The sequence below is a fragment of the Triturus cristatus genome, chromosome 12, assembly GCF_964204655.1.
Source record: "Triturus cristatus chromosome 12, aTriCri1.1, whole genome shotgun sequence".
Classification (NCBI taxonomy): Eukaryota; Metazoa; Chordata; class Amphibia; order Caudata; family Salamandridae; genus Triturus; species Triturus cristatus.
In genome coordinates, this window is record NC_140595.1 from 217070734 (window position 1) to 217086279 (window position 15546).

Sequence of the window (15546 nt, forward strand, 5' to 3'; positions counted from 1 at the left end):
AGCATGAGTCTTGGTCCCACCTTTAAAAAGGAGGGTGACCTCTGGGATCTGGCAGCAGGATCTTTGGGAGATAAGAAAATATACTGCCTGCGATCGTGAAGTTTCAAGTCAGTCAAGAAAAGCAATCTCATGCACTGCACAAGCTCTTTCCCATGAGGCACCTCTCCTGCACTCTGTTTATGCAAATGAGCAAGCAGAGAGCTCAGGAATAAAACACCAAACTCATGTCCCTCAAAAAAGCAGCAGACAATTGCTGGATATTCCCCAACTTGTAATGCTTTTCTTTTAAACAAATGATAAACAGCCTCACCTGTGGCAAGGCTTAAAAAAATTGAATAAACTCTTAAATGTTCCTCTCCACGGAAATCTTTAGTAAAAGGCGAAAGATTTTTTCGTTTTGAAGAGAAACCAGAGTAAGTGACAATATAGCTCTCTAGGGTAAGTGGCGGCACATCAAAGACCCTGTCATTGCGAGGGTGAGGACCTGAAAGGTATTTTCAGGCTCTAAGAAAGAGGGCGAGAACCAGGCCGGTGGGCAAAACAGGCCAACATTTCAAAGTCTCTGCTCAAGGTACAAAAAGGTGGACTGTTCACATGTGTATGTCTGGGAATATGCAAATTTCTTTTGTACTCACCTCAGCTCATTAGGAGTTGTCGGGGCTGCTGGGGAAGGGGAACAGGAAATGTGAATCAGGCTTTTAGTTAAGTGGCACTGTAGGCCTTTTGTCCCCTAGCCATTTTACGCTTTCAACACGCTCTACACATAGCCATGCACCGTATGTGCCTTTTTCACACGTACTTTCATTAAACCTGAATATAGAAGGATATATCTGTCTAGGCTGGAGACACGTGAAACAAGTCTGACGTGCCCCTTCAAGTCTACCTGAGAGGAAGCTGACTCAGGATTGGCGACCTCTCAGGGCACCTCTAACGGGCACAAATAACGGGCAAGCCCTATGAAAAGCACAGCATGAGTCTTGGTCCCACCTTTAAAAAGGAGGGTGACCTCTGGGATCTGGCAGCAGGATCTTTGGGAGATAAGAAAATATACTGCCTGCGATCGTGAAGTTTCAAGTCAGTCAAGAAAAGCAATCTCATGCACTGCACAAGCTCTTTCCCATGAGGCACCTCTCCTGCACTCTGTTTATGCAAATGAGCAAGCAGAGAGCTCAGGAATAAAACACCAAACTCATGTCCCCCAAAAAAGCAGCAGACAATTGCTGGATATTCCCCAACTTGTAATGCTTTTCTTTTAAACAAATGATAAACAGCCTCACCTGTGGCAAGGCTTAAAAAAATTGAATAAACTCTTAAATGTTCCTCTCCACGGAAATCTTTAGTAAAAGGCGAAAGATTTTTTCGTTTTGAAGAGAAACCAGAGTAAGTGACAATATAGCTCTCTAGGGTAAGTGGCGGCACATCAAAGACCCTGTCATTGCGAGGGTGAGGACCTGAAAGGTATTTTCAGGCTCTAAGAAAGAGGGCGAGAACCAGGCCGGTGGGCAAAACAGGCCAACATTTCAAAGTCTCTGCTCAAGGTACAAAAAGGTGGACTGTTCACATGTGTATGTCTGGGAATATGCAAATTTCTTTTGTACTCACCTCAGCTCATTAGGAGTTGTCGGGGCTGCTGGGGAAGGGGAACAGGAAATGTGAATCAGGCTTTTAGTTAAGTGGCACTGTAGGCCTTTTGTCCCCTAGCCATTTTACGCTTTCAACACCATCTCTCCAATCGATATGCTCAGAGCCACCACTGTGCTCTACACATAGCCATGCACCGTATGTGCCTTTTTCACACGTACTTTCATTAAACCTGAATATAGAAGGATATATCTGTCTAGGCTGGAGACACATGAAACAAGTCTGACGTGCCCCTTCAAGTCTACCTGAGAGGAAGCTGACTCAGGATTGGTGACCTCTCACGGGCACAAATAAGGGGCAAGCCCTATGAAAAGCACAGCATGAGTCTTGGTCCCACCTTTAAAAAGGAGGGTGACCTCTGGGATCTGGCAGCAGGATCTTTGGGAGATAAGAAAATATACTGCCTGCGATCGTGAAGTTTGAAGTCAGTCAAGAAAAGCAATCTCATGCACTGCACAAGCTCTTTCCCATGAGGCACCTCTCCTGCACTCTGTTTATGCAAATGAGCAAGCAGAGAGCTCAGGAATAAAACACCAAACTCATGTCCCCCAAAAAAGCAGCAGACAATTGCTGGATATTCCCCAACTTCTAATACTTTTCTTTTAAACAAATGATAAACAGCCTCACCTGTGGCAAGGCTTAAAAAAATTGAATAAACTCTTAAATGTTCCTCGCCACGGAAATCTTTAGTAAAAGGCGAAAGATTTTTTCGTTTTGAAGAGAAACCAGAATAAGTGACAATATAGCTCTCTAGGGTAAGTGGCGCCACATCAAAGACCCTGTCATTGCGAGGGTGAGGACCTGAAAGGTATTTTCAGGCTCTAAGAAAGAGGGCGAGAACCAGGCCGGTGGGCAAAACAGGCCAACATTTCAGAGTCTCTGCTCAAGGTACAAAAAGGTGGACTGTTCACATGTGTATGTCTGGGAATATGCAAATTTCTTTTGTACTCACCTCAGCTCATTAGGAGTTGTCGGGGCTGCTGGGGAAGGGGAACAGGAAATGTGAATCAGGCTTTTAGTTAAGTGGCACTGTAGGCCTTTTGTCCCCTAGCCATTTTACGCTTTCAACACCATCCCTCCAATCGATATGCTCAGAGCCACCACTGTGCTCTACACATAGCCATGCACCGTATGTGCCTTTTTCACACGTACTTTCATTAAACCTGAATATAGAAGGATATATCTGTCTAGGCTGGAGACACGTGAAACAAGTCTGACGTGCCCCTTCAAGTCTACCTGAGAGGAAGCTGACTCAGGATTGGCGACCTCTCAGGGCACCTCTAAACGGACACAAATAACGGGCAAGCCCTATGAAAAGCACAGCATGAGTCTTGGTCCCACCTTTAAAAAGGAGGGTGACCTCTGGGATCTGGCAGCAGGATCTTTGGAAGATAAGAAAATATACTGCCTGCGATCGTGAAGTTTCAAGTCAGTCAAGAAAAGCAATCTCATGCACTGCACAAGCTCTTTCCCATGAGGCACCTCTCCTGCACTCTGTTTATGCAAATGAGCAAGCAGAGAGCTCAGGAATAAAACACCAAACTCATGTCCCCCAAAAAAGCAGCAGACAATTGCTGGATATTCCCCAACTTGTAATGCTTTTCTTTTAAACAAATGATAAACAGCCTCACCTGTGGCAAGGCTTAAAAAAATTGAATAAACTCTTAAATGTTCCTCTCCACGGAAATCTTTAGTAAAAGGCGAAAGATTTTTTCGTTTTGAAGAGAAACCAGAGTAAGTGACAATATAGCTCTCTAGGGTAAGTGGCGGCACATCAAAGACCCTGTCATTGCGAGGGTGAGGACCTGAAAGGTATTTTCAGGCTCTAAGAAAGAGGGCGAGAACCAGGCCGGTGGGCAAAACAGGCCAACATTTCAAAGTCTCTGCTCAAGGTACAAAAAGGTGGACTGTTCACATGTGTATGTCTGGGAATATGCAAATTTCTTTTGTACTCACCTCAGCTCATTAGGAGTTGTCGGGGCTGCTGGGGAAGGGGAACAGGAAATGTGAAACAGGCTTTTAGTTAAGTGGCACTGTAGGCCTTTTGTCCCCTAGCCATTTTACACTTTCAACACGCTCTACACATAGCCATGCACCGTATGTGCCTTTTTCACACGTACTTTCATTAAACCTGAATATAGAAGGATATATCTGTCTAGGCTGGAGACACGTGAAACAAGTCTGACGTGCCCCTTCAAGTCTACCTGAGAGGAAGCTGACTCAGGATTGGCGACCTCTCAGGGCACCTCTAACGGGCACAAATAACGGGCAAGCCCTATGAAAAGCACAGCATGAGTCTTGGTCCCACCTTTAAAAAGGAGGGTGACCTCTGGGGTCTGGCAGCAGGATCTTTGGGAGATAAAAAAATATACTGCCTGCGATCGTGAAGTTTCAAGTCAGTCAAGAAAAGCAATCTCATGCACTGCACAAGCTCTTTCCCATGAGGCACCTCTCCTGCACTCTGTTTATGCAAATGAGCAAGCAGAGAGCTCAGGAATAAAACACCAAACTCATGTCCCTCAAAAAAGCAGCAGACAATTGCTGGATATTCCCCAACTTGTAATGCTTTTCTTTTAAACAAATGATAAACAGCCTCACCTGTGGCAAGGCTTAAAAAAATTGAATAAACTCTTAAATGTTCCTCTCCACGGAAATCTTTAGTAAAAGGCGAAAGATTTTTTCGTTTTGAAGAGAAACCAGAGTAAGTGACAATATAGCTCTCTAGGGTAAGTGGCGGCACATCAAAGACCCTGTCATTGCGAGGGTGAGGACCTGAAAGGTATTTTCAGGCTCTAAGAAAGAGGGCGAGAACCAGGCCGGTGGGCAAAACAGGCCAACATTTCAAAGTCTCTGCTCAAGGTACAAAAAGGTGGACTGTTCACATGTGTATGTCTGGGAATATGCAAATTTCTTTTGTACTCACCTCAGCTCATTAGGAGTTGTCGGGGCTGCTGGGGAAGGGGAACAGGAAATGTGAATCAGGCTTTTAGTTAAGTGGCACTGTAGGCCTTTTGTCCCCTAGCCATTTTACGCTTTCAACACCATCTCTCCAATCGATATGCTCAGAGCCACCACTGTGCTCTACACATAGCCATGCACCGTATGTGCCTTTTTCACACGTACTTTCATTAAACCTGAATATAGAAGGATATATCTGTCTAGGCTGGAGACACATGAAACAAGTCTGACGTGCCCCTTCAAGTCTACCTGAGAGGAAGCTGACTCAGGATTGGTGACCTCTCACGGGCACAAATAAGGGGCAAGCCCTATGAAAAGCACAGCATGAGTCTTGGTCCCACCTTTAAAAAGGAGGGTGACCTCTGGGATCTGGCAGCAGGATCTTTGGGAGATAAGAAAATATACTGCCTGCGATCGTGAAGTTTGAAGTCAGTCAAGAAAAGCAATCTCATGCACTGCACAAGCTCTTTCCCATGAGGCACCTCTCCTGCACTCTGTTTATGCAAATGAGCAAGCAGAGAGCTCAGGAATAAAACACCAAACTCATGTCCCCCAAAAAAGCAGCAGACAATTGCTGGATATTCCCCAACTTCTAATACTTTTCTTTTAAACAAATGATAAACAGCCTCACCTGTGGCAAGGCTTAAAAAAATTGAATAAACTCTTAAATGTTCCTCGCCACGGAAATCTTTAGTAAAAGGCGAAAGATTTTTTCGTTTTGAAGAGAAACCAGAATAAGTGACAATATAGCTCTCTAGGGTAAGTGGCGCCACATCAAAGACCCTGTCATTGCGAGGGTGAGGACCTGAAAGGTATTTTCAGGCTCTAAGAAAGAGGGCGAGAACCAGGCCGGTGGGCAAAACAGGCCAACATTTCAGAGTCTCTGCTCAAGGTACAAAAAGGTGGACTGTTCACATGTGTATGTCTGGGAATATGCAAATTTCTTTTGTACTCACCTCAGCTCATTAGGAGTTGTCGGGCTGCTGGGGAAGGGGAACAGGAAATGTGAATCAGGCTTTTAGTTAAGTGGCACTGTAGGCCTTTTGTCCCCTAGCCATTTTACGCTTTCAACACCATCCCTCCAATCGATATGCTCAGAGCCACCACTGTGCTCTACACATAGCCATGCACCGTATGTGCCTTTTTCACACGTACTTTCATTAAACCTGAATATAGAAGGATATATCTGTCTAGGCTGGAGACACGTGAAACAAGTCTGACGTGCCCCTTCAAGTCTACCTGAGAGGAAGCTGACTCAGGATTGGCGACCTCTCAGGGCACCTCTAAACGGACACAAATAACGGGCAAGCCCTATGAAAAGCACAGCATGAGTCTTGGTCCCACCTTTAAAAAGGAGGGTGACCTCTGGGATCTGGCAGCAGGATCTTTGGGAGATAAGAAAATATACTGCCTGCGATCGTGAAGTTTCAAGTCAGTCAAGAAAAGCAATCTCATGCACTGCACAAGCTCTTTCCCATGAGGCACCTCTCCTGCACTCTGTTTATGCAAATGAGCAAGCAGAGAGCTCAGGAATAAAACACCAAACTCATGTCCCCCAAAAAAGCAGCAGACAATTGCTGGATATTCCCCAACTTGTAATGCTTTTCTTTTAAACAAATGATAAACAGCCTCACCTGTGGCAAGGCTTAAAAAAATTGAATAAACTCTTAAATGTTCCTCTCCACGGAAATCTTTAGTAAAAGGCGAAAGATTTTTTCGTTTTGAAGAGAAACCAGAGTAAGTGACAATATAGCTCTCTAGGGTAAGTGGCGGCACATCAAAGACCCTGTCATTGCGAGGGTGAGGACCTGAAAGGTATTTTCAGGCTCTAAGAAAGAGGGCGAGAACCAGGCCGGTGGGCAAAACAGGCCAACATTTCAAAGTCTCTGCTCAAGGTACAAAAAGGTGGACTGTTCACATGTGTATGTCTGGGAATATGCAAATTTCTTTTGTACTCACCTCAGCTCATTAGGAGTTGTCGGGGCTGCTGGGGAAGGGGAACAGGAAATGTGAATCAGGCTTTTAGTTAAGTGGCACTGTAGGCCTTTTGTCCCCTAGCCATTTTACGCTTTCAACACCATCTCTCCAATCGATATGCTCAGAGCCACCACTGTGCTCTACACATAGCCATGCACCGTATGTGCCTTTTTCACACGTACTTTCATTAAACCTGAATATAGAAGGATATATCTGTCTAGGCTGGAGACACATGAAACAAGTCTGACGTGCCCCTTCAAGTCTACCTGAGAGGAAGCTGACTCAGGATTGGTGACCTCTCACGGGCACAAATAACGGGCAAGCCCTATGAAAAGCACAGCATGAGTCTTGGTCCCACCTTTAAAAAGGAGGGTGACCTCTGGGATCTGGCAGCAGGATCTTTGGGAGATAAGAAAATATACTGCCTGCAATCGTGAAGTTTCAAGTCAGTCAAGAAAAGCAATCTCATGCACTGCACAAGCTCTTTCCCATGAGGCACCTCTCCTGCACTCTGTTTATGCAAATGAGCAAGCAGAGAGCTCAGGAATAAAACACCAAACTCATGTCCCCCAAAAAAGCAGCAGACAATTGCTGGATATTCCCCAACTTGTAATGCTTTTCTTTTAAACAAATGATAAACAGCCTCACCTGTGGCAAGGCTTAAAAAAATTGAATAAACTCTTAAATGTTCCTCTCCACGGAAATCTTTAGTAAAAGGCGAAAGATTTTTTCGTTTTGAAGAGAAACCAGAGTAAGTGACAATATAGCTCTCTAGGGTAAGTGGCGGCACATCAAAGACCCTGTCATTGCGAGGGTGAGGACCTGAAAGGTATTTTCAGGCTCTAAGAAAGAGGGCGAGAACCAGGCCGGTGGGCAAAACAGGCCAACATTTCAAAGTCTCTGCTCAAGGTACAAAAAGGTGGACTGTTCACATGTGTATGTCTGGGAATATGCAAATTTCTTTTGTACTCACCTCAGCTCATTAGGAGTTGTCGGGGCTGCTGGGGAAGGGGAACAGGAAATGTGAATCAGGCTTTTAGTTAAGTGGCACTGTAGGCCTTTTGTCCCCTAGCCATTTTACGCTTTCAACACCATCTCTCCAATCGATATGCTCAGAGCCACCACTGTGCTCTACACATAGCCATGCACCGTATGTGCCTTTTTCACACGTACTTTCATTAAACCTGAATATAGAAGGATATATCTGTCTAGGCTGGAGACACATGAAACAAGTCTGACGTGCCCCTTCAAGTCTACCTGAGAGGAAGCTGACTCAGGATTGGTGACCTCTCACGGGCACAAATAACGGGCAAGCCCTATGAAAAGCACAGCATGAGTCTTGGTCCCACCTTTAAAAAGGAGGGTGACCTCTGGGATCTGGCAGCAGGATCTTTGGGAGATAAGAAAATATACTGCCTGCAATCGTGAAGTTTCAAGTCAGTCAAGAAAAGCAATCTCATGCACTGCACAAGCTCTTTCCCATGAGGCACCTCTCCTGCACTCTGTTTATGCAAATGAGCAAGCAGAGAGCTCAGGAATAAAACACCAAACTCATGTCCCCCAAAAAAGCAGCAGACAATTGCTGGATATTCCCCAACTTGTAATGCTTTTCTTTTAAACAAATGATAAACAGCCTCACCTGTGGCAAGGCTTAAAAAAATTGAATAAACTCTTAAATGTTCCTCTCCACGGAAATCTTTAGTAAAAGGCGAAAGATTTTTTCGTTTTGAAGAGAAACCAGAGTAAGTGACAATATAGCTCTCTAGGGTAAGTGGCGGCACATCAAAGACCCTGTCATTGCGAGGGTGAGGACCTGAAAGGTATTTTCAGGCTCTAAGAAAGAGGGCGAGAACCAGGCCGGTGGGCAAAACAGGCCAACATTTCAAAGTCTCTGCTCAAGGTACAAAAAGGTGGACTGTTCACATGTGTATGTCTGGGAATATGCAAATTTCTTTTGTACTCACCTCAGCTCATTAGGAGTTGTCGGGGCTGCTGGGGAAGGGGAACAGGAAATGTGAATCAGGCTTTTAGTTAAGTGGCACTGTAGGCCTTTTGTCCCCTAGCCATTTTACGCTTTCAACACGCTCTACACATAGCCATGCACCGTATGTGCCTTTTTCACACGTACTTTCATTAAACCTGAATATAGAAGGATATATCTGTCTAGGCTGGAGACACGTGAAACAAGTCTGACGTGCCCCTTCAAGTCTACCTGAGAGGAAGCTGACTCAGGATTGGCGACCTCAACGGGCACCTCTAACGGGCAAGCCCTATGAAAAGCACAGCATGAGTCTTGGTCCCACCTTTAAAAAGGAGGGTGACCTCTGGGATCTGGCAGCAGGATCTTTGGGAGATAAGAAAATATACTGCCTGCGATCGTGAAGTTTCAAGTCAGTCAAGAAAAGCAATCTCATGCACTGCACAAGCTCTTTCCCATGAGGCACCTCTCCTGCACTCTGTTTATGCAAATGAGCAAGCAGAGAGCTCAGGAATAAAACACCAAACTCATGTCCCCCAAAAAAGCAGCAGACAATTGCTGGATATTCCCCAACTTGTAATGCTTTTCTTTTAAACAAATGATAAACAGCCTCACCTGTGGCAAGGCTTAAAAAAATTGAATAAACTCTTAAATGTTCCTCTCCACGGAAATCTTTAGTAAAAGGCGAAAGATTTTTTCGTTTTGAAGAGAAACCAGAGTAAGTGACAATATAGCTCTCTAGGGTAAGTGGCGGCACATCAAAGACCCTGTCATTGCGAGGGTGAGGACCTGAAAGGTATTTTCAGGCTCTAAGAAAGAGGGCGAGAACCAGGCCGGTGGGCAAAACAGGCCAACATTTCAAAGTCTCTGCTCAAGGTACAAAAAGGTGGACTGTTCACATGTGTATGTCTGGGAATATGCAAATTTCTTTTGTACTCACCTCAGCTCATTAGGAGTTGTCGGGGCTGCTGGGGAAGGGGAACAGGAAATGTGAATCAGGCTTTTAGTTAAGTGGCACTGTAGGCCTTTTGTCCCCTAGCCATTTTACGCTTTCAACACGCTCTACACATAGCCATGCACCGTATGTGCCTTTTTCACACGTACTTTCATTAAACCTGAATATAGAAGGATATATCTGTCTAGGCTGGAGACACGTGAAACAAGTCTGACGTGCCCCTTCAAGTCTACCTGAGAGGAAGCTGACTCAGGATTGGCGACCTCAACGGGCACCTCTAACGGGCAAGCCCTATGAAAAGCACAGCATGAGTCTTGGTCCCACCTTTAAAAAGGAGGGTGACCTCTGGGATCTGGCAGCAGGATCTTTGGGAGATAAGAAAATATACTGCCTGCGATCGTGAAGTTTCAAGTCAGTCAAGAAAAGCAATCTCATGCACTGCACAAGCTCTTTCCCATGAGGCACCTCTCCTGCACTCTGTTTATGCAAATGAGCAAGCAGAGAGCTCAGGAATAAAACACCAAACTCATGTCCCCCAAAAAAGCAGCAGACAATTGCTGGATATTCCCCAACTTGTAATGCTTTTCTTTTAAACAAATGATAAACAGCCTCACCTGTGGCAAGGCTTAAAAAAATTGAATAAACTCTTAAATGTTCCTCTCCACGGAAATCTTTAGTAAAAGGCGAAAGATTTTTTCGTTTTGAAGAGAAACCAGAGTAAGTGACAATATAGCTCTCTAGGGTAAGTGGCGGCACATCAAAGACCCTGTCATTGCGAGGGTGAGGACCTGAAAGGTATTTTCAGGCTCTAAGAAAGAGGGCGAGAACCAGGCCGGTGGGCAAAACAGGCCAACATTTCAAAGTCTCTGCTCAAGGTACAAAAAGGTGGACTGTTCACATGTGTATGTCTGGGAATATGCAAATTTCTTTTGTACTCACCTCAGCTCATTAGGAGTTGTCGGGGCTGCTGGGGAAGGGGAACAGGAAATGTGAATCAGGCTTTTAGTTAAGTGGCACTGTAGGCCTTTTGTCCCCTAGCCATTTTACGCTTTCAACACGCTCTACACATAGCCATGCACCGTATGTGCCTTTTTCACACGTACTTTCATTAAACCTGAATATAGAAGGATATATCTGTCTAGGCTGGAGACACGTGAAACAAGTCTGACGTGCCCCTTCAAGTCTACCTGAGAGGAAGCTGACTCAGGATTGGCGACCTCAACGGGCACAAATAATGGGCAAGCCCTATGAAAAGCACAGCATGAGTCTTGGTCCCACCTTTAAAAAGGAGGGTGACCTCTGGGATCTGGCAGCAGGATCTTTGGGAGATAAGAAAATATACTGCCTGCGATCGTGAAGTTTCAAGTCAGTCAAGAAAAGCAATCTCATGCACTGCACAAGCTCTTTCCCATGAGGCACCTCTCCTGCACTCTGTTTATGCAAATGAGCAAGCAGAGAGCTCAGGAATAAAACACCAAACTCATGTCCCCCAAAAAAGCAGCAGACAATTGCTGGATATTCCCCAACTTGTAATGCTTTTCTTTTAAACAAATGATAAACAGCCTCACCTGTGGCAAGGCTTAAAAAAATTGAATAAACTCTTAAATGTTCCTCTCCACGGAAATCTTTAGTAAAAGGCGAAAGATTTTTTCGTTTTGAAGAGAAACCAGAGTAAGTGACAATATAGCTCTCTAGGGTAAGTGGCGGCACATCAAAGACCCTGTCATTGCGAGGGTGAGGACCTGAAAGGTATTTTCAGGCTCTAAGAAAGAGGGCGAGAACCAGGCCGGTGGGCAAAACAGGCCAACATTTCAAAGTCTCTGCTCAAGGTACAAAAAGGTGGACTGTTCACATGTGTATGTCTGGGAATATGCAAATTTCTTTTGTACTCACCTCAGCTCATTAGGAGTTGTCGGGGCTGCTGGGGAAGGGGAACAGGAAATGTGAATCAGGCTTTTAGTTAAGTGGCACTGTAGGCCTTTTGTCCCCTAGCCACTTTACGCTTTCAACACCATCCCTCCAATCGATATGCTCAGAGCCACCACTGTGCTCTACACATAGCCATGCACCGTATGTGCCTTTTTCACACGTACTTTCATTAAACCTGAATATAGAAGGATATATCTGTCTAGGCTGGAGACACATGAAACAAGTCTGACGTGCCCCTTCAAGTCTACCTGAGAGGAAGCTGACTCAGGATTGGTGACCTCTCAGGGCACCTCTAAACGGACACAAATAACGGGCAAGCCCTATGAAAAGCACAGCATGAGTCTTGGTCCCACCTTTAAAAAGGAGGGTGACCTCTGGGATCTGGCAGCAGGATCTTTGGGAGATAAGAAAATATACTGCCTGCGATCGTGAAGTTTCAAGTCAGTCAAGAAAAGCAATCTCATGCACTGCACAAGCTCTTTCCCATGAGGCACCTCTCCTGCACTCTGTTTATGCAAATGAGCAAGCAGAGAGCTCAGGAATAAAACACCAAACTCATGTCCCCCAAAAAAGCAGCAGACAATTTCTGGATATTCCCCAACTTGTAATGCTTTTCTTTTAAACAAATGATAAACAGCCTCACCTGTGGCAAGGCTTAAAAAAATTGAATAAACTCTTAAATGTTCCTCTCCACGGAAATCTTTAGTAAAAGGCGAAAGATTTTTTCGTTTTGAAGAGAAACCAGAGTAAGTGACAATATAGCTCTCTAGGGTAAGTGGCGGCACATCAAAGACCCTGTCATTGCGAGGGTGAGGACCTGAAAGGTATTTTCAGGCTCTAAGAAAGAGGGCGAGAACCAGGCCGGTGGGCAAAACAGGCCAACATTTCAAAGTCTCTGCTCAAGGTACAAAAAGGTGGACTGTTCACATGTGTATGTCTGGGAATATGCAAATTTCTTTTGTACTCACCTCAGCTCATTAGGAGTTGTCGGGGCTGCTGGGGAAGGGGAACAGGAAATGTGAATCAGGCTTTTAGTTAAGTGGCACTGTAGGCCTTTTGTCCCCTAGCCATTTTACGCTTTCAACACGCTCTACACATAGCCATGCACCGTATGTGCCTTTTTCACACGTACTTTCATTAAACCTGAATATAGAAGCATATATCTGTCTAGGCTGGAGACACGTGAAACAAGTCTGACGTGCCCCTTCAAGTCTACCTGAGAGGAAGCTGACTCAGGATTGGCGACCTCTCAGGGCACCTCTTACGGGCACAAATAACGGGCAAGCCCTATGAAAAGCACAGCATGAGTCTTGGTCCCACCTTTAAAAAGGAGGGTGACCTCTGGGATCTGGCAGCAGGATCTTTGGGAGATAAGAAAATATACTGCCTGCGATCGTGAAGTTTCAAGTCAGTCAAGAAAAGCAATCTCATGCACTGCACAAGCTCTTTCCCATGAGGCACCGCTCCTGCACTCTGTTTATGCAAATGAGCAAGCAGAGAGCTCAGGAATAAAACACCAAACTCATGTCCCCCAAAAAAGCAGCAGACAATTGCTGGATATTCCCCAACTTGTAATGCTTTTCTTTTAAACAAATGATAAACAGCCTCACCTGTGGCAAGGCTTAAAAAAATTGAATAAACTCTTAAATGTTCCTCTCCACGGAAATCTTTAGTAAAAGGCGAAAGATTTTTTCGTTTTGAAGAGAAACCAGAGTAAGTGACAATATAGCTCTCTAGGGTAAGTGGCGGCACATCAAAGACCCTGTCATTGCGAGGGTGAGGACCTGAAAGGTATTTTCAGGCTCTAAGAAAGAGGGCGAGAACCAGGCCGGTGGGCAAAACAGGCCAACATTTCAAAGTCTCTGCTCAAGGTACAAAAAGGTGGACTGTTCACATGTGTATGTCTGGGAATATGCAAATTTCTTTTGTACTCACCTCAGCTCATTAGGAGTTGTCGGGGCTGCTGGGGAAGGGGAACAGGAAATGTGAATCAGGCTTTTAGTTAAGTGGCACTGTAGGCCTTTTGTCCCCTAGCCATTTTACGCTTTCAACACGCTCTACACATAGCCATGCACCGTATGTGCCTTTTTCACACGTACTTTCATTAAACCTGAATATAGAAGCATATATCTGTCTAGGCTGGAGACACGTGAAACAAGTCTGACGTGCCCCTTCAAGTCTACCTGAGAGGAAGCTGACTCAGGATTGGCGACCTCTCAGGGCACCTCTTACGGGCACAAATAACGGGCAAGCCCTATGAAAAGCACAGCATGAGTCTTGGTCCCACCTTTAAAAAGGAGGGTGACCTCTGGGATCTGGCAGCAGGATCTTTGGGAGATAAGAAAATATACTGCCTGCGATCGTGAAGTTTCAAGTCAGTCAAGAAAAGCAATCTCATGCACTGCACAAGCTCTTTCCCATGAGGCACCGCTCCTGCACTCTGTTTATGCAAATGAGCAAGCAGAGAGCTCAGGAATAAAACACCAAACTCATGTCCCCCAAAAAAGCAGCAGACAATTGCTGGATATTCCCCAACTTGTAATGCTTTTCTTTTAAACAAATGATAAACAGCCTCACCTGTGGCAAGGCTTAAAAAAATTGAATAAACTCTTAAATGTTCCTCTCCACGGAAATCTTTAGTAAAAGGCAAAAGATTTTTTCGTTTTGAAGAGAAACCAGAGTAAGTGACAATATAGCTCTCTAGGGTAAGTGGCGGCACATCAAAGACCCTGTCATTGCGAGGGTGAGGACCTGAAAGGTATTTTCAGGCTCTAAGAAAGAGGGCGAGAACCAGGCCGGTGGGCAAAACAGGCCAACATTTCAAAGTCTCTGCTCAAGGTACAAAAAGGTGGACTGTTCACATGTGTATGTCTGGGAATATGCAAATTTCTTTTGTACTCACCTCAGCTCATTAGGAGTTGTCGGGGCTGCTGGGGAAGGGGAACAGGAAATGTGAATCAGGCTTTTAGTTAAGTGGCACTGTAGGCCTTTTGTCCCCTAGCCATTTTACGCTTTCAACACGCTCTACACATAGCCATGCACCGTATGTGCCTTTTTCACACGTACTTTCATTAAACCTGAATATAGAAGGATATATCTGTCTAGGCTGGAGACACGTGAAACAAGTCTGACGTGCCCCTTCAAGTCTACCTGAGAGGAAGCTGACTCAGGATTGGCGACCTCTCAGGGCACCTCTAACGGGCACAAATAACGGGCAAGCCCTATGAAAAGCACAGCATGAGTCTTGGTCCCACCTTTAAAAAGGAGGGTGACCTCTGGGATCTGGCAGCAGGATCTTTGGGAGATAAGAAAATATACTGCCTGCGATCGTGAAGTTTCAAGTCAGTCAAGAAAAGCAATCTCATGCACTGCACAAGCTCTTTCCCATGAGGCACCTCTCCTGCACTCTGTTTATGCAAATGAGCAAGCAGAGAGCTCAGGAATAAAACACCAAACTCATGTCCCTCAAAAAAGCAGCAGACAATTGCTGGATATTCCCCAACTTGTAATGCTTTTCTTTTAAACAAATGATAAACAGCCTCACCTGTGGCAAGGCTTAAAAAAATTGAATAAACTCTTAAATGTTCCTCTCCACGGAAATCTTTAGTAAAAGGCGAAAGATTTTTTCGTTTTGAAGAGAAACCAGAGTAAGTGACAATATAGCTCTCTAGGGTAAGTGGCGGCACATCAAAGACCCTGTCATTGCGAGGGTGAGGACCTGAAAGGTATTTTCAGGCTCTAAGAAAGAGGGCGAGAACCAGGCCGGTGGGCAAAACAGGCCAACATTTCAAAGTCTCTGCTCAAGGTACAAAAAGGTGGACTGTTCACATGTGTATGTCTGGGAATATGCAAATTTCTTTTGTACTCACCTCAGCTCATTAGGAGTTGTCGGGGCTGCTGGGGAAGGGGAACAGGAAATGTGAATCAGGCTTTTAGTTAAGTGGCACTGTAGGCCTTTTGTCCCCTAGCCATTTTACGCTTTCAACACCATCTCTCCAATCGATATGCTCAGAGCCACCACTGTGCTCTACACATAGCCATGCACCGTATGTGCCTTTTTCACACGTACTTTCATTAAACCTGAATATAGAAGGATATATCTGTCTAG

General features: G+C 45.0%; 16 non-coding genes across 16 annotated transcripts; all 16 read right to left on the minus strand.

Annotated features, from left to right (window-relative positions):
- Nucleotides 1–302: 302 nt before the first annotated feature.
- LOC146773582 (U5 spliceosomal RNA) lies at nucleotides 303–417 on the minus strand. Its single transcript, XR_014975002.1, has one exon. It is a non-coding gene; the product is annotated as a U5 spliceosomal RNA (small nuclear RNA).
- An 852-nt stretch (nucleotides 418–1269) lies between these two features.
- Nucleotides 1270–1384, minus strand: LOC146773583 (U5 spliceosomal RNA). Its single transcript, XR_014975003.1, has one exon. It is a non-coding gene; the product is annotated as a U5 spliceosomal RNA (small nuclear RNA).
- An 876-nt stretch (nucleotides 1385–2260) lies between these two features.
- On the minus strand, nucleotides 2261–2375 carry LOC146773584 (U5 spliceosomal RNA). The gene has a single exon (XR_014974577.1). It is a non-coding gene; the product is annotated as a U5 spliceosomal RNA (small nuclear RNA).
- An 889-nt stretch (nucleotides 2376–3264) lies between these two features.
- LOC146773585 (U5 spliceosomal RNA) lies at nucleotides 3265–3379 on the minus strand. Its single transcript, XR_014975004.1, has one exon. It is a non-coding gene; the product is annotated as a U5 spliceosomal RNA (small nuclear RNA).
- Nucleotides 3380–4231: 852 nt separating this feature from the next.
- LOC146773586 (U5 spliceosomal RNA) lies at nucleotides 4232–4346 on the minus strand. Its single transcript, XR_014975005.1, has one exon. It is a non-coding gene; the product is annotated as a U5 spliceosomal RNA (small nuclear RNA).
- Nucleotides 4347–5222: 876 nt separating this feature from the next.
- LOC146773587 (U5 spliceosomal RNA) lies at nucleotides 5223–5337 on the minus strand. Its single transcript, XR_014974578.1, has one exon. It is a non-coding gene; the product is annotated as a U5 spliceosomal RNA (small nuclear RNA).
- An 888-nt stretch (nucleotides 5338–6225) lies between these two features.
- Nucleotides 6226–6340, minus strand: LOC146773588 (U5 spliceosomal RNA). Its single transcript, XR_014975006.1, has one exon. It is a non-coding gene; the product is annotated as a U5 spliceosomal RNA (small nuclear RNA).
- An 876-nt stretch (nucleotides 6341–7216) lies between these two features.
- On the minus strand, nucleotides 7217–7331 carry LOC146773589 (U5 spliceosomal RNA). Its single transcript, XR_014975007.1, has one exon. It is a non-coding gene; the product is annotated as a U5 spliceosomal RNA (small nuclear RNA).
- An 876-nt stretch (nucleotides 7332–8207) lies between these two features.
- LOC146773590 (U5 spliceosomal RNA) lies at nucleotides 8208–8322 on the minus strand. The gene has a single exon (XR_014975008.1). It is a non-coding gene; the product is annotated as a U5 spliceosomal RNA (small nuclear RNA).
- Nucleotides 8323–9161: 839 nt separating this feature from the next.
- On the minus strand, nucleotides 9162–9276 carry LOC146773591 (U5 spliceosomal RNA). The gene has a single exon (XR_014975009.1). It is a non-coding gene; the product is annotated as a U5 spliceosomal RNA (small nuclear RNA).
- An 839-nt stretch (nucleotides 9277–10115) lies between these two features.
- On the minus strand, nucleotides 10116–10230 carry LOC146773592 (U5 spliceosomal RNA). Its single transcript, XR_014975010.1, has one exon. It is a non-coding gene; the product is annotated as a U5 spliceosomal RNA (small nuclear RNA).
- Nucleotides 10231–11069: 839 nt separating this feature from the next.
- LOC146773593 (U5 spliceosomal RNA) lies at nucleotides 11070–11184 on the minus strand. The gene has a single exon (XR_014975011.1). It is a non-coding gene; the product is annotated as a U5 spliceosomal RNA (small nuclear RNA).
- Nucleotides 11185–12073: 889 nt separating this feature from the next.
- On the minus strand, nucleotides 12074–12188 carry LOC146773594 (U5 spliceosomal RNA). Its single transcript, XR_014975012.1, has one exon. It is a non-coding gene; the product is annotated as a U5 spliceosomal RNA (small nuclear RNA).
- An 852-nt stretch (nucleotides 12189–13040) lies between these two features.
- LOC146773595 (U5 spliceosomal RNA) lies at nucleotides 13041–13155 on the minus strand. Its single transcript, XR_014975013.1, has one exon. It is a non-coding gene; the product is annotated as a U5 spliceosomal RNA (small nuclear RNA).
- An 852-nt stretch (nucleotides 13156–14007) lies between these two features.
- On the minus strand, nucleotides 14008–14122 carry LOC146773596 (U5 spliceosomal RNA). The gene has a single exon (XR_014973641.1). It is a non-coding gene; the product is annotated as a U5 spliceosomal RNA (small nuclear RNA).
- An 852-nt stretch (nucleotides 14123–14974) lies between these two features.
- On the minus strand, nucleotides 14975–15089 carry LOC146773597 (U5 spliceosomal RNA). Its single transcript, XR_014975014.1, has one exon. It is a non-coding gene; the product is annotated as a U5 spliceosomal RNA (small nuclear RNA).
- Between the last annotated feature and the right edge of the window lie 457 nt (nucleotides 15090–15546).